The sequence below is a fragment of the Hyla sarda genome, chromosome 1 (assembly GCF_029499605.1).
Source record: "Hyla sarda isolate aHylSar1 chromosome 1, aHylSar1.hap1, whole genome shotgun sequence".
In the NCBI taxonomy this organism is placed as follows: domain Eukaryota; kingdom Metazoa; phylum Chordata; class Amphibia; order Anura; family Hylidae; genus Hyla; species Hyla sarda.
Genome location: NC_079189.1, coordinates 482,177,661 through 482,201,210, shown reverse-complemented (window position 1 = coordinate 482,201,210; position 23,550 = coordinate 482,177,661). Strand labels below are relative to the sequence as shown.

The 23,550-nt window shown below is 41.9% G+C and overlaps 1 protein-coding gene and 1 long non-coding RNA gene across 3 annotated transcripts in view; one reads left to right on the top strand and one right to left on the bottom strand.

The window, feature by feature from the left end:
• MARCHF3 (membrane associated ring-CH-type finger 3) overlaps positions 1 to 23,550 on the bottom strand; it is a 237,121-nt gene that overhangs the window by 114,574 nt on the left and 98,997 nt on the right. The gene's annotated exons all lie outside the window — the stretch shown is intronic.
• The window catches only part of LOC130286974 (uncharacterized), a 56,625-nt gene that overhangs the window by 15,080 nt on the left and 17,995 nt on the right, over positions 1 to 23,550 (top strand). The window contains exon 3 of the long non-coding RNA XR_008847423.1: positions 11,201 to 11,296. This is a non-coding gene — a long non-coding RNA (uncharacterized LOC130286974). The remainder of the gene's footprint in view (positions 1 to 11,200; positions 11,297 to 23,550) is intronic.

Below are 23,550 nucleotides of genomic sequence, written 5' to 3'. Positions count from 1 at the left end.
ACTTGTGTGAAAAACAGAAGTTACATTCTCTATTCATTCCAACGAGAGCATTGATGTGAGCCTTATTGCAAAGAATAGAGAAAATCACTAAAAGCCTTAATGCCAGTCCCATGGTACAGGGTAGGACTGAAATAGAGCTAATAACTCCATAATAAAAGCACATGAAGAAAAATTTACTCCATATGAAATTACATTAGGTACTGTTGGAGGCTTAAGGGCAAGAGGAAACTTGGGGAGAACAGTTTTAGTGCTTCTTTAACAAAAATTCTGAAAGAATACTGTCAGAATGGCAGATTCAGAGGTAAAGCTGGAAGCTTTTCATCGGCACTGCTTTAAAGGAGAAGTATCATGCAGGACAACTTATCCCCAGGGGTCCGACTGCTGGGAACCCCCATGATCGCCTGCATGGCACCCCAGCAGTCCCCAGGAACAGAGCACGTGGACCCCAACATATAGGAGAGCGGGAGGTACCCGAACACAGTATCTCAGGCTCTCCAATAGAGATACATAAACGGGGCGTGCTGGTTGCAGCTTCGTTCGGGGATCGACACATCCTGTTCCTGGGAGAGCTGGGGTGCCGTGTAGGAGGGGGGTCCCAGGGGTCAGACAACCGTGATCAGACACTCCTGTGGATAGGCAATAAGTTTTCCTGCATGATACTTCTCCTTTAGGTACATTACCTGGACTCTCCAACCTTAGAGGTGACTACTATAGGCTTTATTTTATGTGATTATATCACATTGTGTAGGAACTATGTACTGTACAGAATCAAGCAAGCATTGCATAGTAAGATATCTACATGCAGCATCCTAACAGTAAAGCTGGGTTCACATCAACATTTTTAACTTCCATTAAAAAATTCGAGAAACCGAAATGAAAATAAGGTTAACGGATCCCATTCATTTCAATGGACGATTTTTCATCTCGGCTAACCTCAGCTATCATCAGTTCTGCTTAATTTTCCTTATTTTAATGGAAAAAATACCAGGCATGACTAATTTATTTAAATTTTCAACATAAATATGTTTAAAATGTAATAGAAACATCAGCCACTAGGTGGCTCTGTTCAATTCCCTGCCACAATAAATACAGTGAGTTTAGTCTCCTCCCAGCCTGGCAGGAGACCAAACTCAGGAAGTGTTTATCTGCACTGAGCTTGATTGACAGCTGCACAGAGCCTCACTGAAAGCTGCACAGAGCCTGAGGTCTTCTATTCATCACAGCGCTGCAAAGATGTGAGGGTGGAAGTGGTCCCCCAGCAGGCTTCAGTGATGTCATGCTTGCTGGGAAACGCCCACTTACTACTGCTGGGAGATGTAAGCAAGAAGAATGGTAAGCTTTTTAAAGATCTGACAATTTTTTTTTAAGGGTGGGAGAGGTGTTAGGAGTAGTTAGGGAACATAGCCGGAGTTAGTTTTGAAAAATTTATTTGGTGACAGGTACTCTTTAGCTCTGGTAAACCACCGGATCCCCAGGGGACCCCCAATCAAGTTAATGGGATCCGTCGGGACCCGGTGGGGCCCTGGTAAAATCAGTTGTGGTCTGAAATGTTTTGGGGGTGTTCAGTACAAAAAATAAAATACGGAAACGGACCCAGAACGGGATGGAGCAAAACAGCAATGTGAACCTAGCCTTAGGTGACAATAATGGAAATTTTATAATGGATTTGCCTAACGCTGATGTAAACATTGACTAATATGCAATGCACATAGCTGTAAATACGCCTCCACACCACCTGCTTAAAGTATTCTTCTCTTATGTAACATTTGAAACCTATGGATTTCTAGGAGCAAGTTGTGCTTGTTACCTGAACACATGCATACCAGGGTGCCTCCAACTGTTGCAAAACGACAACTCCCAGCATGCCCGGACAGCCGAAGGCTTGCATGCTGGAAGTTGTAGTTTTGCAACAGCTGGAGACACCCTGCTTGGAAAACACTGTCCTATAGCAACACCACTCTTCGGACCTGTTGAATGCTCCCTGTCTTCAATACGGGGAACAAGAACATGCTGAATTACTTAGTCTGGGTGATTATTTATGCTCCTCGTAGACATTGTAATGTTCATGGACAATATGGAAACACAAGTAAACCGCATGACAGCATTACGTTGCTGGCCCTGAGGAAGGATTAATGATAAAACGATGCACAGTGGGATTTAAGAAAACCACTCAATGAAGAACATCAGTCGTCTGTCTTTCAACTAGGTGCACGGAAACGTTTGCCCACTCCAGGCAAAACCACTTGTAGGAGGCGGTTATACCAGGCTGCTTCAAATTGTTATAACCATATTAGGAATTTCAACGAGAAGCAATTTATAGCGTCGGAGAAAAAAAACTAAAAATAAAATAATATAATGACACAGCAAGAAAAATACTACTACACATTTCAGGTAGAGAGCAGAACGGTTTATGGTTGCTGTTCTGGAAGTAATATCACGCTGGCTAATTCAATTACAATGTAGCAGTTTTTAAGTCTAAGCATAAGACATTTCCCTCTCCAGTGCTGTAAATACACGGCGCTATGGTGATTTATGACATATAAAAGACTGCAAAAGTGCCATCAAGTATACAAAGCTAAAGTATGTAAAAAAAATAAAAATAAAATACTTTTCCTTTTAAATTGCCGGCTTAGTCATTGTATGCCGTCTGCTGTATCGGATGCATAAATACTATACCTAAGCTCATCTACCGCAAGCAATTATTTAAATTACCTCCACACCACCGAGAAGGCGCTGCGAACACCGCCGGTTAGCGCAGCACTGTTCAAGCAGTTTCTCTAAATTAACATAATGAATAAGATAACCTTGCCCAGGAGCAATTTCTCCATTTCATTCTATAACTCTGACATATAAATAAAATCATAGCAATTGCAGCATTTAGAAATCGGACTTGCTTAAGACTGAACAGAGTGGAGGCGACATTTTTGTGCTTTAGAAATAAGCAGCCTATACATTCACTGTATGCACTTATATCATCGGCTATGTCTTTAAATGGGCACTGTCAGATTCAATTACGTATTTATATGTTGCATATCTTGGCAAAACATTAACTTTTCTAATATACTTCATAAGAAAATGTTATTTCCTTTTTTATAGAAAAGTCCAGTAAGTGAGGGTGAGACTAGCATTCCTCTGTGCTCACTCCTGTCCTATCAGACTGCTGCATGAAAATAAAGAAGATGGGGTTAAAGAACAGAGACCCAGCACAGCACCAGTATGCCCTTGGTCTTTGGTGCTTCAAGACCAAGGGTGTACCGGTGCTGTGCTGGGTCTCTGCTCTTTAACCCCATCCTTTGGATAGGGGATAAGATGTCTCATCGTGGGGGTCCCGCCGCTGGGGACCCCTGCAATCTCGCATGCAGCACCCACCTGTGGGAGCTGCACACAGTGCTGCAGCCTCAGAGTCTGCCGGGTCACGACTATGGGGCCAGAGTATCGTGACATCATGACTCCGCTCCCGTGTGATGTCACGCCCCCACAATGCAAGTCTATGGGAGGGTGGGTGCTGCATGCGAGATTGCGGCAGTCCCCAGTGGTGGGACCCCCTCGATCAGACATCTTATCCCCTATCCTTTGGATAGGGTATAAAATGTCTTGGGGACGGAGTACCCCTTTAAGGAACGAGGGCATACTTGTACACCCTGGTCCCATTACCAATGTTTGAAGCGTGCTCACAAGCTGAGCACGCTTCATACCCGGTGGGTCCTAGTTGCTATGAGCAGCCATGATCCACAGTTGATGCCGGGCATCGCTGATTGGGCCGATGCCCAATGACATCTAAAATGCAGGGTTAGCTCAGTGGAGCTGATTGGGACAATCATAGTGAAATCACAGAGTGGATGGCGGGAGGGCCCTTAACCTACCTCTTCGCCATCCGATCGGTCCTCTGCTGCTCCAAGAAGCCTCAGCAGAGCAGAGCACTGATAACACTGATCAATACTCAGTATCGAAAGATTGCATGGTATAGCCCCCTATGGGGACTAAAAAGGTGAATTAACCCCTTCCAAATAAAAGTTTAAATTGTTTAACTTAATTTTTACTTGCACCTATATCTTATTCTAATATAGGTGTTTCTGATCTATGACACCATTTATTGTCATTGTAGTATATTTTTGAGATATTGCATATATTGGTGTTCTCATTTGTATATATAACATTTGTGCACATTTCATATGAAATATTTATTATCTTGCCTTTTTACAATGTACATTTTATCAAGTTTTTTATTTTGAATAATCTGAATAAAACATAGTCATTTTAGTCTGTATAAGCTCCATTATTCTTTGCTGACTGAAGAATGTAAGTAATATACAGTTCTGTTCAGCATCTGTCACCTAGTGATACATGGCCTTGAAATCACAGCCCAATGGGACGCCACTATATTTGACACTAGTGTAGACAGAACCCTCTACACTATGCACTGACGACAGGTAATGGTGGCAGCATTGGGAAAGCTAAGAGCTACTTGCGCACATAGGCCCACATTTATCAATGTGTTTACACCGTTTTTTCCTTCTATATTTGGCGCTAATTTGGCACAAAGTATGGTTTTGCACCTTTCTTGCACCTTTTTGTTTAGAAGTTTCTGCTGATTTTGAGTTACGATCCACTGATTTGGACAGTACACATGATATGGATGTGTTTTATCAATTGCGCCTTTTATAAAAAGGCGCATAAAAAGGCGCAAAGACCAGAAATACGGCAAAAATTTACACCAAGCTCAAGGTGGTGTAGGAAATACTTCTATGTGTCCACTGCGCTATCACAAAAACCAGTGTAAGAGAAAGGTGTAAGATAGAGGTTTGAGGGTATTACCGTGCTTGCGCCAAAATCATCAAGATGCGTGCACCTTTTTAATTAAAAAAGGCGCAAGGACGGGAAATATACGGTGTTTAAAAAGACGCAACAAAAAAACGGAGGTAGACAGCTAATGATAAATGTGGGCCACAGTTTTTTTTTTTTGGGTAGGGGGAGGGGGGCGGTTGATGTGCCAACTGTAGGTGGCTAAACAATAAATAGACATGTCAGATGCCGCATTGCCGCATAAATCCTACAAAGGTATAATAAAAAATAGAATTCATGTGCCACCTTTTCAGAAAATGACCATGTGTATAAATTAAAGGATAAATGAATGTGGGTGATGTCCTATATATACTATTACAGATGCATAAAAAAGATCTAAAGAGGTCAACCTTTCTGCAAATGCTTGTTTGGTTACTGCTGTCAGTCACACAACCATTGCCTGAACTGATCATAATCAGCATTGTCAGCGATTTTTTTTGTACGTATTTTTTGTAAAGGTTGGTATATAATGTATGTAATGTCCAATATAATATAATTCCAAATAGCCTACTAATATTGCCTAGAACAGCAGCATCAATTCCGATTTGTTCTGAATCTCCCCATAAACAGAAAGTATCAGAAGAAAACAAGTCAACCCCCTATATATAAGATGTGGTCAGAACCAAATCATGATACAAGTCTAGTGGTGTTAGTGACAGTGTTTCTAACACACTAGATCCCAATCTAGACTATCTTGACTAAATCCAGCTCTGAAATTTGAAAACACGCTCTTATTATTGGAACACTCCTATAAGAGGACTTTTCCAAAGCTGAATTTATGGTATTTCTTTTCTGGCACAGGCGAAAGTGCTGAGGATGTTTAAATTTATTTATTTATGCTGCAATGTGTACCCCGAGTCATGGCTACAGATCAAAACAATTGCTAACAAACTGAACAGGCAGCTTCAGCCTGTGCAAGTCTAAATAAAACATTGGAGTGTTCCAAATCCAGGGCCGCAAAAAAAAAAAAAAAATAAATAGAAGCTGAATTGACGGCCAAGTGCGAGATGTAAATAGCTGAAGCACAATGTTTACCTGGAGACTTGGCAAATGTATACATGGAATCATTAAATTTCGGAAGTGCCCGGTCAAAATGAGGTTGAACTCAGAACTCATGCATATGGTATAAGGAGTACAATCCGGATAGAAATTGTTTAAAAAGAACACTTTGCACATATTTAAATATTCATGGTGACTTGAAAAGTCTTCAGATATTACTTTTTTAATAGTATTCTTGGTAGAAAATGTGACAACAAACTGGTATATTTTGAAAGCCTTCCAACTATGCAATTCAATGGAGATTATCATCTAGTGACGAACTCATGAAGTAAAAGTAGGGGATCATAAGTGTGACATTAGGATGCACGTCTTTGAATGTGATTTACCATAAATATTCACCAAACACTGAAATAATGACACATGAGAGGATGCATCTTCCATATTCCAGTGTAAATGTAGCATTTATCAGTAATTCATAATATGGCACTATGTCAACTTTGAAATTACCAGAGTTGAATCAGGAGCATATATAGAGGACAATTTATTTCCAATAGATTCCCCATTAGGGAAATCCAATAGAACCCTAATTTCCCATATACTTTTTTTATTGTTTGCTATTAAAAACTCCCATAAGCTTTATTATTTTTTCTACACACTTTTAAAAACCAATAGTGCTGTATGCTCTTACTGTATTGCTAACATGAAGCTATATCCTTGCACATCCACTCCAAAAAACAAAAAGCCGCAGCACTCCAAGGTACAAGGTGAATAAGGTTTATTGACCCAACATCAGGAACAACGTTTCAACTGCCCAATTGCAGTCTTTCTCAAGCAATTGGGCAGTTGAAACGTTGTTCATGATGTTGGGTCAATAAACCTTATTCACCTTGTACCTTAGAGTGCTGCGGCTTTTTGTTTTTTGGAGTGGATGTCTATGGGACCCTGGACCTGGGACCTTCACCGCCTGCACCCGTTGCTTTCTCTGGAGGTTGTGCTGCTCTACCTCTTTGCTTGTATATCCTTGCACAGATATCTCTGCTGCTTTAAACTGGTTCACTAGTGAAAGAACTGTGTGTGCCTGCAGGTCACACTTAGTAATTTTACTGAGCCACAGCGCTATTCCTACTTAAAAAGTCCTACTCTGCCCCCCTCTACATGTTTCGCTACTAAGTAGCTTTATCAGGAGGTGGTGGGCTGTGCAAGGATATAGCTTCATGTTAGCAATACAGTAAGAGCATACAGCGCTATTGGTTTTTAAAAGTGTGTAGAAAAAATAATAAAAGCTTATGGGAGTTTTTAATAGCAAACAATAAAAAAAAGTATATAGGAAATTAGGGTTCTATTGGATTTCCCTAATGGGGAATCTATTGGAAATTAATTAATAATTTAACCCTCCATATATTGGTCTTGACCAGTTACGGTATATAGAGGACAAGGGACCTCAATGCAATAAATACCTCATTGTCTTATAATACACTGCTCAAAAAAATAAAGATAACACATCCTAGATCTGAATATATTAACTAATCGCATGAAATACTTCCGTCTTTACATAGTTGAATGTGCAGACAACAAAACCACACAAAAATTATCAATGGAAATCAAATTTAACAACCCATGGAGGTCTGGATATGGAGTCACACTCAAAATCAAAGTGGAAAACCACTCTACAGGCTGATCCAACTTTGATGTAATGTCCTTTAAACAAGCCAAAATGAGGTTCAGTAGTGTGTGTGGCCTCCACATGCCCGTATGACCTCCCTATAACACCTGGGCATGCTCCTGATGAAGTGGCGTATGGTCTCCTGAGGGATTTCCTCCCAGACCTGGACTAAAGCATCCGCCAACTGTGGTGCATGGAGCGAGACATGATGTCCCAGATGTGCTCAATCGGATTCAGGTCTGGGGAATGGGCGGGCCAGTCCATCATCAATGCCTTCCTCTTGCAGGAACTGCTGACACACTCCAGCCACATGAGGTCTAGCATTGTCTTGCATTAGGAGGAACCCAGGGCCAACCGCACCAGCATATGGTCTCACAAGGGATCTGAGGATCTCATCTCGGTACCTAATGGCAGCCAGGCTACATCTGGCAAGCACATGGAGGACTGTGCGGCCCCCCAAAGAAATGCCACCCCAAACCATTACTGACCCACCGTCAAACCGGTCCTGCTGGAGGATGTTGCAGGCAGCAGAACGTTCTCCACGGTGTTTCCAGACTCTGTAACATGTGCTCAGTGTGAACCTGCTTTCATCTGTGAAGAGCACAGGGTGCCAGTGGCGACTTTGCCAATCTTGGTGTTCTCTGGCATATGCCAAACGTCCTGCACGGTGTCGGGCTCTCACAGTCTGTTTCTGACCATTTGAGTGGACACATGCACAAAGGCAGAGGTAGCGGTCCTGCTGCGGGGTTGTTGCCCTCCTACGGCCTCCTCCACGTCTCCTGATGTATTGACCTTTCTCCTGGTAGCACCTCCATGCTCTGGACACTACGCTGACAGACACAGCAAACCTTCTTGCCACAGCTTGCATTGATGATCCTGGATGAGCTGCGCTACCTGAGTCACTTGTGTGGGTTGTAGACTCCATCTCATGCTATCACTAGAGTGAAAGCACTGCCAGCATTCCAAAGTGACCAAAAAATCAGCCAGGAAGCATAGGAACTGAGAAGTGACCTGCAGAACCACTACTTTATTGGGGGTGTCTTGCTAATTTCCTATTATTTCCACCTGTTGTCTGTTCCATTTGCACAACAGCATGTGAAATTGATTGTCAATCAGTGTTGCTTCCTGAGTGGACAGTGTGATTTCACAGAAGTGTGATTGACTTGGAGTTACATTGTGTTGTTTAAGTGTTCCCTTTATTTTTTTTGAGCAGTGTATTATTAGTGAAGGGAAGCTTTGTGGATCTTAGGCTGGCCATACACTTTAGACCATCTAATCCAGGCATAAGGGACCTCCCGACTATCGCAAGATAATGTAGGAGGAGAGAAGAATCAGAACGTTGGATTTCAACATGCGTGATTCCTATATCTCAGGGCATATGAGCCGCTGCCAGAAGTCTGGCAGCTGCTAACACCCTTCTCCTTATTGAAAAACACATGCATACTCAGTCAAGTTGCGCAGGCTAGTGTATGTGCAGTTGGGGGAGATAGCTGTCAGCCATAAGGGCATTCATCTGACATATAATGTGTCTAGCTAAGGTTACTCTGATGCCCTCTTTCTTTGTTTGCAGGGTCTAGGAGACCCTTGCAGGTTTAAAATGGGATGAGTGATAATTAAAGGGGTACTCCACCCCTAGACATCTTATCTCCTATCCAAAGTATAGGGGATAAGATCTCTAGTCGTGCTGCTGGGTCCCCCTTGCGATCTCGGCTGCAGAACCCCAGACATCCGGTGCACGGAGAAAACTTCACTCTGTGCCAGAAGACTGGTGATGTGGGGCAGAGGCTTGTGATGTCATGGCCATGCTCCCTCAATGCAATTCTATGGGAGGGGGCGTGATGGCCATCATGCCTCCTCCCATAGACTTGCATTGAGGGGGCGTGCCCATGACATCATGAGTGGGGTGTGGTTGCAACGTCACGAGCCTCTGGCACCACACCAGACGCTCTAAACGAACACCAGGTGCAGCAGGGAGATCCTTTGGATAGATAAGATGTCTAGGGATGGAGTACCCCTTTAACTGGGGTTTTGCTATACATGACCATTTATCACTGTTTATGCTCCTGAGATGATGTGCATTTTAGTTTCTCATAATCCAATACTAGGATTTAACAAGAATTCTTAAGAATAGAATGAATGGTATTTTCCTAGAAAAACACATATCCCGTTAGGTATCTAACATAGCTATATCTGTCCCACAGAATTGAACATATTGGCAATGTGCATGCCTGACTGCTTCTCTATTCAACCATGACCCCTGTTCTTCAGATTGGTGGGGGTCCCTGCAGTTCAGCCCCCAATGTGGATAGGTGAGCAGTGATGAGAACTTGTATGTTCATACAATGTATGCCTCCCCAATTGTGGCCAAATTGTAGTTCCTAACATCATTATTAAATGCTATATTCATAGGCATTTTCTACCAGTTTAACATTCTGTTACAAACTGTACATTTTGTTCCGTTACATGGAAAATATGACTTCACCAAGGATCAATGGAAACCTAATTAGATCTAATTTTATTTTTTGGAAAATTAATTATTCCTTCATTTCCATTCTCAATTTAGCACCAGAGGCCAATAAATAATAGAATGTATGCTGGGGGTGGTAGTTCAACATCATGGAAAGAGAAATAGGTCACCGGAGAAGGTGAAATACTACAGCGGATCCACATGCCAAATGGAGCCTTTTATAGCTCAGAGCAATATGCTGCGGGTTCCCTTCAGCACAGACAGAATTCAACTTCTTCCACAGGCAATTATTTCCTCTCCGCCGATTTATGATTGTACAACACATCAGGTCGTAAATAGTGAAAATGAGATTGTCAACACCGCCATTTGCTGATACCACATAGTTTGCATATTAGGAACATTTATGTCTAGTAAGACAATTTATTTACTCAATAAAAAGAAGTGACCATAAGACCCTATCAAACAGGACTTTTGTGGAGAAAAATAAAAAGTTCTGCCAAAGTGTGTTTATTTTCCTTTGAAAGGACATATTCTGTTTATTTTAGGACGGGGGTTCATCATAGGTCGGTATGTGTCTTATCATAGGTTAGTTACAATGGCTGTAAACTGATAAACCCTGAGATACTGTTCTATTGATCCCTGATTTACATGGGAAGAATTGTTAATATCTCTTTCTCCATCATAATACATTGTTTTTTTTGACAATGCACATGCCAATGTACCAGTCACAAAAATCACAGAGGTCGAGAGATACTTTATATTTTTTACTGTAGCATGTACTATAGCTCCCAATGAGCTACGCATTTGTTAAAGGAGTATTCTGCAAGTGTGTGGCCAGACCTCCATTCTCTATGGAATTTTTTAATATTAACAAGCACTAAGCTCACAATGCACTTTATTTAAGGGGACAATTTTACTCCGTACTCGTGATATGTGAATAGGAGGGTACGTCAGCTACCTCAGTTGCCAAAAAAACTGTGCACGGATCGGTGTGAACCAGCACCGGAAAGTCCACCAAAAAATAACGAAAGTCCAACACAGATACTTTTGCAATAAAATTCTTTCTTTATTTCAAATTAAGAAAGAATTTTATTGCACAAGTATCTGTGCTGGACTTTTGTTATCATTTATTGATATATAAGAAACATTTCTCATCGACTTTCTCTGTAACAATACCTGGAATCACTTGACGGATACCTTTTGTAACATCCACCTTTTGTTTCTTTTAGAAGATATATCTTCCGGATGGTGGTTACACATGTCGAAACATGTGATGGAGTGGCGCTATTCCAGTTCCTGCACCACCTCATTGCTTTTGTTTTAGGGTCTGTATAGTCCTGATTTTGGTAATTGCTTTATTACTTTGCATGTATTTGGCATACACTGCACATAGCACTTTATAATAACAGCAATTAGTTGTCTGCCTATTTCTACATCCAGTGCCATTTGAGATGTTAACTGTCCCAGTACATAACAAGTAGTTCTTATCTAGTTGACATAAGTTGGGACCATACCCTTTTATATTTGTATTTACATGATAGTGTGCAGGTTTCCGGTGATGTCACCCATTGTTTAATGTATGTATTCCTCCTTTCATGTATACTTTCTATGATATCATTTTTCAAGTTACATTCTATAGGTAGTTTCATACAATTAAAGGGGTACTCCACTGGCCAGTGGAATACCCCTTTAACACTACTTTAGTGTTCCCTCTTCTTTACACTTTCCCTCTCAGTTTATTTACAATAATGTACAATGTTGCAGAAGAGAATGCTATAATAAGAAAATGTAATAAACTAATAGAGATCGATGCTCCAACCTGAATGACAAAGGTGAACTTAAAGGGGTACTTCCGTGGAAAACTTTATTTTTTTTTTTTTTTAGATCAACTGGTGCCAGAAAGTTAAACAGATTTGTAAATTACTTCTATAAAAAAATCTTCATCCTTCCAGTACTTTTTTGGGGTTTTATACTACAGAGGAAATGCTTTACTTTTTGGATTTCTCTTATGTCACGATCACGGTGCTCTCTGCTGACATCTCTGTCCATTTTAGGAACTATCCAGAGCAGGACAAAAATCCCCATAGCAAACATATGCTGCTCTGGACAGTTCCTAAAATGGACAGCAGAGGTCAGCAGAGAACACTGTGGTCGTGACATAAGAGAAATCCAAAAAGAAAAAAAATTCCCTCTGTGGTATACAGCTCTTAAAAAGTACTGGAAGGATTAAGATTTTTTTAATAGAAGTAATTTACAAATCTGTTTAACTTTCTGGCAACAGTTGATAAAAAAAAAACAAAGTTTTCCACGGGAGTGCCCCTTTAATAGCCAACAATGCCCAAGGAAAGGTATAACTGATCATATACAACATTTTATTTAGTAGTATAATTAACTTATTTGTCCATCATCTACCAAATGATTTAGTGCATTAATAAAAATTCAAAACACCTGGTGTGTAACACTTTTATCTGCAGTCAGCAACTGTGAGAATGCTGATATACAATGCTTCTTTTTTTCTTTTTTAGTTTTTGTTGTTTTTTTTCCATGTATTCCCTGTTCCAAACCTTTTGATTGATGTGATAAGACAAGTACACACATGTCATCATTATTTATATATTTTCTTGCCTTGTCTCTACTGTCTTTCAATAAGCAATTCTGGCGTAGGAAAGTAGAAACAGTGCTTGATTCATCAACTCCTAGATCGGAACAAACAGTTGAAATCTCAAGTGTTTTTTCTCCATCTGCCTCAGGCTAGAGACATTTCAACTAGATAAGAAAACTTCAGCTAGAAAAAGTGTTTGTCATGTTTAGAAAATTGACACAGATACTTATCAGAAGATGCATTCTAATTAAAGTCTACGACTAATGTGTTTGTATAGACACTATTTATTTCATAGGATTTATTGCCATTACTTGAAAAAAAAAAAATCCATGTCAACTGTTAGCTTAAAGGGGTACTCCGCCCCTAGACATCTTATCCCCTATCCAAAGGATAGGGGATAAGATGTCAGATCGCCGGGGTCCCGCTGCTGGGAATCGCTGCTGCAGCACCCCGCTATCATTACTGTACAGAGCGAGATCGCTCTTAATGACAATACAGGGACCGGAGCATCGTTACATCACGGCTCCGCCCCTCGTGACGTCACGGCCCGCCCCCGTCAATACAAGTCTATGGGAGGGGGCGTGGCTGTAGTCACGCCCCCTGCCATAGACTTGCATTAAGCGGACGGGCCGTGATGTCATGAGGGGCGGAGCCGTGACGTAACGATGCTCCGGTCCCTGTATCGCCCGTCATTACGCACAGAGCGAACTTGCTCTGCGCAGTAATGATGGCGGGGTGCCGCAGCGGCGATCCCCGGGGTCCCCAGCAGCGGGACCGCGGCGATCTGACATCTTATCCCCGGAGTACCCCTTTAAAAAAAAAATGGGGGGGGAGGGGAATTTATCATTGATATACACTGTGTATTTTACTTTGAATTGTCGCAACATTTTTTGTGCAGCCTAAAAACTGCCAAAAAATAGCAACTTTTTTGAGATATGCACTCACATGTGAACCCTGACTTTCACACGTACCCAGTATAAGCAAGCTTTTTGACAAGGACTGTTATTTACTGAGCTTCTTAAATTTCATCTTTAAAAACAAGTTGTATTCTGACGCTACAAAGGGGTTGGTTTAGTTTAAAATTTAAATAAAGGGAAGTTTTATATGTTTTATGTTATCGGTCCACAGGTCATGAAATAGAAGAGGTGACCGACTAATCATAAATTACACACTGGGAGGGGCGACCAACATATTTGTACCAACATATTTACTTCCCTAACAGGAATATGCAAGAACAATATTATACAGATACAGATGTTTGCTCCATAGGAAAATAACTATTGTCAGATACATAGTATCTTTTTCATTTACAAGAGTGGAACTCTGTGATACATAGTATCCAATCAGTGACATGAAAAGGGGTACTCCGGTGGAAAATATTTTTTTTCATTCAACAGTTTTTTTTAAATCCTTCCAGTACTTATTAGCTGCTGTATGCTCCAGAGTAGGTTCTTTTGTTTTTTCATTTATTTTCAGTCTGACCACAGTGCTCTCTGCTGATACCTCTGTCCATGTCAGGAACTGTCCAGAGCAGGAGAGGTTTGCTATGGGGATTTTTCCTGCTCTGGACCGTTCCTAACATGGACAGAGGTGTCAGCAGAGAGCACTGTGGTCAGACAGAAAAGAAATTAAAAAAGAAAAGAACTTCCTCTGGAGCATACAGCAGCTGATAAGTACTGGAAGGATAAAGATTTTTACATAGAAGTAATTTACAAATCTATGAAGACAGCATAGAAGTAGAAAAACTGAGCCTGGCACTGCTAATGCAATATAACTGAGAGTGTAGTAATGAACAAAAATGTGAGCCAACAACGTGTGTCAGTCCTGATATAAAGTGCATAGGAAAAAGAGGTGCTATTATCAAGTATGTCCAGGTAAGGTAAGTATCCACAGCAATGCATAAGGAAAGAAGATAATGCACTCACCGCTGGTCACGATTCAAAAATTCAAGCTTTATTTCCAAGAGAATACAAAAGCTTCAGTAGAGAGGATAGGTACACAAGGAGCTCGGGTGTAACAGGTGAGACGGGGGCATGACGGATGGGCGGCAACTAGTTTTGCGTTTGAGGGTGCTTCCTCTGGCCCGTACAAAAGTTTTTTTTTTCCACCGTAGTACCCCTTTTAAGGTTTATTTTCCTTACAGGAACGGCGTACCAAAGGAGTTACATTTTCTATACAACGTGACTTTTCATCTTCGTTCTACACTAAGTGACTCTGTATTTATCCTGGGAAAGTACTTGATATACATTATGATAGCCAATTTTATATTGTAGGATGTGTAAGTGAGCTATTTGAGATTTACCATATTTTTATTACTATTTCATACTATGGTGTTTATATTTTTAGTAGTATTAATTTTTATATGAGTTTGTAGTTGATTTTCAGCCACATGGGCCCTTGTGGTGTGAAACACTATCATATGCTAATATTTTTTTGTGGACTATAATAAACTTAATTATATTGTTATATTATTGATCTCATCCATTTTTATATCCATTTAGTCTTTGAACACTGATTATTTATTGGTTCCTGCACTATTTTTACCCACTGTGGGTATCAGTGAGAGGCTAAGTTTCCACTTGTTTTTTATTCTGGCAGTTTTTGGAAGTCTGCCACTGCAGTTTTTGAGCCAAAGCCAGAAGTGTGCTCAAAAGTAATAGGACATATAAAGGAAGGACTTATACTTCTCCTCCCTTATGGATCCACTTCTGACTTTGGTTTAAAAACTGCAGTGGCAGTATTCCAAAAACTGCCAGAAAAAAACCAAGTGGAAACTTAGCCAGATTAGTCAGAGTGAGCCTTTTTCATTACTGATTCTAAAGAAATCTCTTTACCCAGGTTCACTCGCACTATAACCCAGTGTATTGGGTTTACTGCAGTTAGACAGGCTGTCCCTTTAAACACAGGTAGAAATGCTAAATGTTTGATAAAACCCAAAAAATACACGTAACTTGAACTAAAATGCCTATTCCATGTTCACAATGCTTTTTATGTTTAAATACAAGTCAGCTCACTGCTTTGCTCAGCTTGCTAGGTATTGTAATGTTATAGCTTATGTGGGTTCTTTCTGCAGACTGCTGGGATTTATAGTACACCAACTGGACACAGTAATGCAGGTGACAGGTCACTGTCTGAGGTCAGCCCATTGGTGAATGCTTTGCTCAACTTGTAATGCAACATCTCTTATGAGCTAATTTTTCAGTGACATTGCTGGCTGGGATTTGTAGTGCATTAACTGGATATAGTAATTCAGGTGATGGGTCACTGTCTGAGGTTATCCCACTACTAAATCCTTGCTTAGCTTGTAATGTGATAGCTTTTATGGGCTCATTCTGCAGTGACACACTGCTGGGTGGCTCGGTTTATAGTGCACCAACTAGGCATAATAATGAAGGAGATAGTCTGAAGTCAGCCCACTGCTCAATGCTGTGTTCAGCTTTCTTTCAAATTCTAATAGATTTGTAAAGGCTTTCTGGGATCAGTAGTTCCTGTGCACTGCTCTCTCAGGTTTCTCTCTTGAAGATGGCGGCTACAATTCAGTGCATATGGCTTTATCAGCCTCTTAAACCCACCCCTATGCTCCTTATTGGCCTGGGAGCTGTATGTCACATAATGCAAAGCAATGATTGTCTAACCTAGGGTCATGTGATCTTGCTGCCAACTGCAAGGTATGCTGGGCTACTCTGACATCATCTCATAGTTCCTTGTACTTCCTTCTTACATTTGGGTGCCAAAACGCCATGTGTTCCTTTTCCCTTCTGCTATTACCACCGTTGCTGGGCTTGCGCGAGCTGAGCCTGGCAAAGTTTGAAAGCTCAGAGAACCACTGTCACTCAGAGTTCTGAGTGAGACCAAGTTCACAATTAGAAAAATATTTCAAATTTTATCCCCCCAGAAAGAGTACTATTTTTGTCTAAGCTAAAACACTTTTCTAATCTTGTACAACTGCTTTAGCAACTCTAATGTTCTGATATCTGCAATTTTCTTTAAAGGGGTACTCTGCCGCTAGACATCTTACCCCTATCAAAAGGATGGGGGATAAGATGTCTGATCGTGGGGGTTCCGCTGCTGGGGACCCCTGCGATCTCTCCTGCAGCACCCCCATTTCTCAGCTGAGAGTTAGGATCGCTCTGTGGCTGATGACGGGCAAAGCAGGTGACAGAGTATTGTGACATAACGACTCCGCCCCCTCATGATGTCACTCCCCCGCAATGCAAGTCTATGGGAGGGGGCCGTCACATCCCCTCCCATAGACTTGCATTGCGGGGGAGGGGACATCATGAGGGGCGGAGACGTGACTCTGTCCCCTGCATCGCCCGTCATCAGCCACAGAGCGATCCTCGCTCTGTGCAGCTGAGAAAGGGTGTTGCTGCAGGAGAGATCATGGGGGTCCCCAGCAGCGGGACCCTCATGATCAGACATCTTATCAGATAAAAAGTCTAGGGGCGGAGTACCCCTTTAAGTTCATGACAAAAATGTAAAGAGTACTCAATTAAATCTTGACATTTATTTCACTGAGCAGTATTCAGTACAATGTTTCTTGTTTGACAGAAAATCACTTTATAATTGGACAGAGATATAACTACTTAGGCTTAATGCAAAGATATATTGAATGTACATCACCATAATCTATTCAGTAACACCATTTCACTGTATTAGGTATATTGTGTATCACAATCTGGTACACCTATTATTTGCCCCTTATATTATATGTGGTTGTGTTGATTACATCATCATAAATAAAATCATCCAATAAGGATCAGCAGCATATATCATGTCCACCTGACTTGTATAACAGAATACAATAATGGAAAGATGGAAAAGTGTGGTGAATTCAAGGGTGTAAACAGAGGTGACTGGCCTTATAGCAGATTTTCAGACACCCTTTTAGTGCTAGTAACAGTCCCCAGCTGATAGAACACAAGGTCTTGGTGTTTGTTTGTCCCTATATCTATATATATTGTGGGGTCTGTGAAGAGTAGATTCTAGTTCTCACCAAAAACAGATGAAACAGCATGTGTGGGATCATCTGGCTTACCATGCTCAGACTAGCTACCAGTATACTGCCTCATAAGACCAATTTAGATAAAATGATGGTCAGTACTACAAAATACATCAGCGATTGTTAAAATGGCATATAACAAACATGGGGACAGAAAAAGGTAGCATTTAGAGTGCCGCCTTAACCCCTTAAGGACCCAGCCATTTTACACCTTAGGACCCGGCCATTTTTTGCACATCTGACCACTGTCACTTTAAACATTAATAACTCTGGAATGCTTTTAGTTATCATTCTGATTCCGAGACTGTTTTTTCATGACATATTCTACTTTTGGTGGTAAATTTTCGTCGTTACTTGCATCATTTCTTGGTGAAAAATCCCAAAATTTGATGAACAATTAGAAAATTTAGCATTTTTCTAACTTTGAAGCTCTCTGCTTGTAAGGAAAATGGATATTCCCCCCAAAAAATTTTTTATTCACATATACAATATGTCTACTTTATGTTTGCATTATAAAATTGATGAGTTTTTACTTTTGGAAGACATCAGATGGCTTCAAAGTTCAGCAGCAATTTTCCAATTTTTCACAAAATTTTCAAACTCACTATTTTTCAGGGACCAGTTCAGGTTTGAAGTGGATTTGAAGGGTCTTCATCTTACAAATACCCCACAAAAGACCCCATTATAAAAACTGCACCCCCCAAAGTATTCAAAATGACATTCAGTCAGTGTTTTAACCCTTTAGGTGTTTCACCGGAATAGCAGCAAAGTGAAGAAGAAATTCACAATCTTCATTTTTTTACACTTGCATGTTTTTGTAGACCCAATTTTTGAATTTTTACAAGGGGTAAAAGGAGAAAATTTATACTTGTATTTGTAGCCCAATTTCTCTCGAGTAAGCACATACCTCATATGTCTATGTAAATTGTTCAGCGGGCGCAGTAGAGGGCTCAGAAGCGAAGGAGCGACAAGGGGATTTTGGAGAGTACGTTTTTCTGAAATGGTTTTTGGGGGGCATGTTGCATTTAGGAAGCCCCTATGGTGCCAGAACAAAAAAAAAAAAACACATGGCATACCATTTTGGAAACTAGACCCCTTGAGGAACATAACAAGGAATTAAGTGAGCCTTAATACCACACAGGTGTTTCACGACTTTTGCATATGTAAAAAAAAATTAAAATTCACAAAAATGTGTGTTTCCCCCCAAATGTCACATTTTTGCAAGGGTTAATAGCAGAAGATACCCCCCAAAATTTGTAACTCCATCTCTTCTGAGTATGGAGATACCCCATAAGTTGACCTGAAGTGCACTAGGGGCGAACTAAAATGCTCAGAAGAGAAGCAGTCATATTGGGCTTTTTGAGAGCAAATTTTGCTCGGGGGCATGTCGCATTTAGGAAGCCCCTATGGTGCCAGGGGAGCAAAAAAAAACATGGCATACCATTTTGGAAACTAGACCCCTTTAGGAATGTAACAAGGAATAAAGTGAGCCTTAATACCCCACAGGGGTTTCACGACTTTTGTATACATTAAAAAAAAAAAAAAATTTTCACTAAAATGTGTGTTTCCCTATGGTGCCAGGACAGCAAAATAACCCCCACATGGCATACCATTTTGGAAACTAGACCCCTTGAGGAACGTAACAAGGGGTACAGTGAGCATTTACCCCCCACTGGTGTCTGTCAGATCTTTGGAACAGTGGGCTATACAAAATTTTTTATTTGCACAGCCCACTGTGCCAAAGATCTGTCCGACACCAGTGGGGGGTAAATTCTCACTGCACCTCTCATTACATTCCGTGAGGGGTGTAGTTTCTGAAATGGGGTCACATGTGGGGTTTTGTTTTTTTGCGTTGGTCAAAACCGCTGTAACAATCATGGTGCACTCTCCCTTCTGGGCCTTGTTGTGCGCCCCCAGAGGACTTTGTGCCCACATACGGGGTATCTCTGTAGTCGGGAGAAATTGCATTACAAATTTTGGGGGTCCTTTTTCCTTTTTACCTTCTCAAAATGAAAAGTATAGGGCAACACCAGCATGTTAGTGTAAAAAATTCTATATACACTAACATGCTGGTGTAGACCCCAACTTCCCATTTTCATAAGGGGTGAAAGGAGAAAAAGCCCCCCAAAATTTGTTAGGCAATTTCTCCCGAGTACGGCGATACCCCATATGTGGCCCTAAGCTGTTGCCTTGAAATACGACAGGGCTCTGAAGTGAGAGAGCGCCATACGCATTTGAGGCCTCAATTAGGGATTTGCATAGGGGTGGACATAGGGGTATTCTACGCCAGTGATTTCCAAACAGGGTGCCTCCAGCTGTTGCAAAACTACCAGCATGCTTGGACAGGCAACGGCTGGAGGCTCCATTTTGGAAACAGTGGCGTACCAGACGTTTTTAATTTTTATTGGGGAGGGGGGCCGTGTAAGGGTATGTGTATATCTAGTGTTTTTTACTTTTTATTTTGTGTTAGTGTAGTGTAGTGTTTTTAGGCTACAGTCACATGGGCAGGGGATTACAGCGAGTTTCCCACTGCGAGTTTGAGCTGCCGCGCAAAATTAGCTGCATCGCAAACTTGAAACCTGATACTCACTGTAAGCCCCCTGCCGATGTGAATGTACCCTGTACATCCACGGGGGGGGGGGGGGGGGGGGGAACCTCCAGCTGTTGCAAAACTACAACTCCCAGCATGCACAGTCTATCAGTGCATGCTTGTAGTTATAGTTTTGCAACAGCTGGAGGCACACGGGTTGGGAAACACTGAGTTAGGAAACAGACAATGTTTCCCAACCAGTGTGCCTCCAGTTGTTGCAAAACCACAACTCCCAAACATTCTCAGGCATGCTGGAAGTAGTAGTTCGGCAACATCTTTAGAGCCAGATGTTGCCGAACTACAACTCCCAGCATGCTTGAAGTTGTAGTTTTGCAACATCTGGAGGACTACAGTTTGCAGACCACTAATACAGTGGTTCCCAATCTGTGCCCTTCCAGATGTTGCAAAACTACAACTCCCAGTATGCCAAAACTGTCCAGGCATGCTGGGAGTTGTAGTTCTGCAACATCTGAAGGGCCGGATGTTACAGAACTACAACTCCCAGCATGCCTGGACAGTAAGGGCATGCTGAGGATGTGTAGTTTTGCAACATCTGGAAGGGCACAGTGGTCTCCAAACTGTGGACCTCCAGATGTTGCAAAACTGCAACTCCCAGCATGCCCAGACGACAATGGCTGTCTGGGCATTCTGGGAGTTGTAGTGTAAGGGGACCAGATAGAGCAGTCCAGATCGCTTTACGGCGGTCTGGACTGCTGCAAAGGTCCTGCGACGCCGCCGAAGATCAACTCACCTGTCGCCACTGCCGCCGTCTCCGCCGCCGGGATCCGGGTCTTCAGGGATGAGGTAAGTCCCGGGGCCGGGCCCCGGCACTCCCCCGTCCCCCGCCGCGTCCTCCGGTCTTTCTCCCGTTCTCTCCGGACTTCCAGGGGCCGGGCAGGGCGGGAGGAAGTAACCGCCCCCCCCCCCCCCCCCTTCGATTGGTCGGTTAGCTAACCGAGGACTCGCAGGGGATAGGAGAAGGTGGCATGCTTTCCACCTCGCTCCTATGCTTCAGCATGGTCCTGGCTGTCTGTGACAACTGGGATCATGCTAAATTACCGGGCGGTCGGGTCCCAGAGAGCCGATCAGCCCAGTACCGCCGCAGATTTCCCTCGCGATTTGCGACGATCGCCAACATGGGGGGGCCTACATGGCCCCCCTCAGCGTTTGCCCTGGATGCCTGCTGAAGAAGCATTTCAGCAGGCATCCGCTTCCGATCTCTGCCAGGTGAGCGGCAGGGACCGGAATACGCCAGGACGTCACAGGACGCCCTGGGTCCTTAAAGCCCAGGGTGCCAGGACGTCACGGGTCCTTAAGGGGTTAAAGGGATACTCCGCCCCTAGACACCTTATCTCCTATACAAAGGATAAGATGTCTGAACGCATCTGAATGTCTGATGTCTGAATGCACCAGACGTTTGTTTAGAGCGTCGAGTTCAGCACCCCTCCCATAGACTTGCGTTGAGGGGGTATGGCTGGGACGTCACGAGCGGGGCGTGACCGTGACGTCATGAGCCTCTCTGCATTGTCAGTCATCCAGCATGGAGCAAAGTTTGCTCCGTGCACTGGATGTCTGGGGTGTTGCAGCCGAGATTGCGGGAGTTCCCAGTGGCGAGACCCACGCGATCAGACATCTTATCCCCTATTCTTTGGATGTCATTGTCTAGGGGCGGAGTACCCCTTTAATGAAAGATCAGTAAGGGGGTAGCTGTAAAATGCGTTAGATGCTTTTAATAATTCATAAATGGTTTTAGATTTTTCATAAGGTATATTAAATTTCTCAAACACAAAACACAAGAATGATTTGCACCATAGTGATAGAGGCAAACGTATCATAACCATTACTTATAGTTCACCAACAAAATCTGCAGCACTCTTTATCAATGCACAGTAACCTAGAATGTCTTCTTGTCCTGCCTAACCAGGCGAAGCAGAAGGAAATGTTTCAGCCTTATAAGGAAGCCTATAAAGGCTTCAATATTCATTCTGTACAGGTGGCAGCACATAGTTTATCATTTTATATAAAACAGCAATGCCAGATGTACAACTCTCATTCCAGAAATATTACACCAGCCAGAAACAGGCACTGCCATTAAATCTCGTAACAGGAGACTTCCCTTAGGGTGTGAATTAAGACCGACTTCACTGGAAAATGTAGAGGGAAGCTGAAAACATGGAAACTGCTGATGCAATGCTTTTACGTAGACCACTGCTGTAATTCGGCAAGAGATCTTAGAAATGAGCTGCACGTCACAGAAACAAAATGTTACTATAGCTTTCTTTTATAGTGTTTTTTTTTTTTTTAACCAATAGTATTTATAAAATTCACAAATACAAAACAAATTAATGAGTGTAGTAAATGGCCAGACAAAATCCCTTTCTATAAGCCCTTCTTCTACACCAGCTGGCTATGGCTGGAAGATTCCTACAGCACAATTCAAGGGTTGCCTATTCAAAAAGTTTGTTTCCGAGTAACAATCCCAGTCTATATAATCTATTAGGGCATATAAAAATCATATGTTACAGGTTGAAGCTGAGTCTGGAGAAGAGCTGTGGATCCATGGATTTATTCTGTTTGCCAGGTTTGGAGCCAACACCCAAACCCCCAGAATGAGGAAAATTGGTTTCTACATCATGGGCCTTTTTGCCTGCCTCTGGATCTACACTGCAGGGTTACAGGCTAAACTGGATAAACATATGTATTTTTCAGCCTTACTAACTATTTAACTACATTCAGGACCTCTTCTATGTGCCAAAACATAGAGATACTCTGTAACTGGCTATCCCAATGCATCCATGAATCCTATATGAAGCTTCCCCCCTAGTGATTCTAGATTATTGCAGGAAAGTGAAAGACTTTGGACCCAATGGCTGCTTTGGCTTCACTGAAGTGAAAAATTGGGTGACTGTATTAATGGAGCATTCAAATCAATTGTCATTAGTATCCTTTATCCTGGCCAGCATGTTTCCTGACTAGGTCAATTCTGTTACCAAAAAAAATTATGAACAAAAGGTTAGCCAGCAATATGTCTATTACTTTTGGTGTGTAGATTTTTGGTTTTGATGTATTATTTTTTCAGCTGGGTACACTGATGAAGTCATGAACAGGGACGAATGGCTGTTTGGTAGCAAAGCAGCTTGTTTACCTTTGAATCAGCAATGCATTGGATGAAACTTAATAAAATAATAACAGTAACTGAATAATAACATAGTAAGGAAACATAATATAGGTCAGGCCCTTTGAGCAGAGGAAGAGAACCCAGGAAAAAGAAAACTATTGAGACATATGAGATGAGACAACAAGACATTTGAGCAGACAGATGGGACAGATTAGCGAATAAATTGGTAGAGGAAAGAAAAGAGAGAATACAACGAGCAATAGGAAG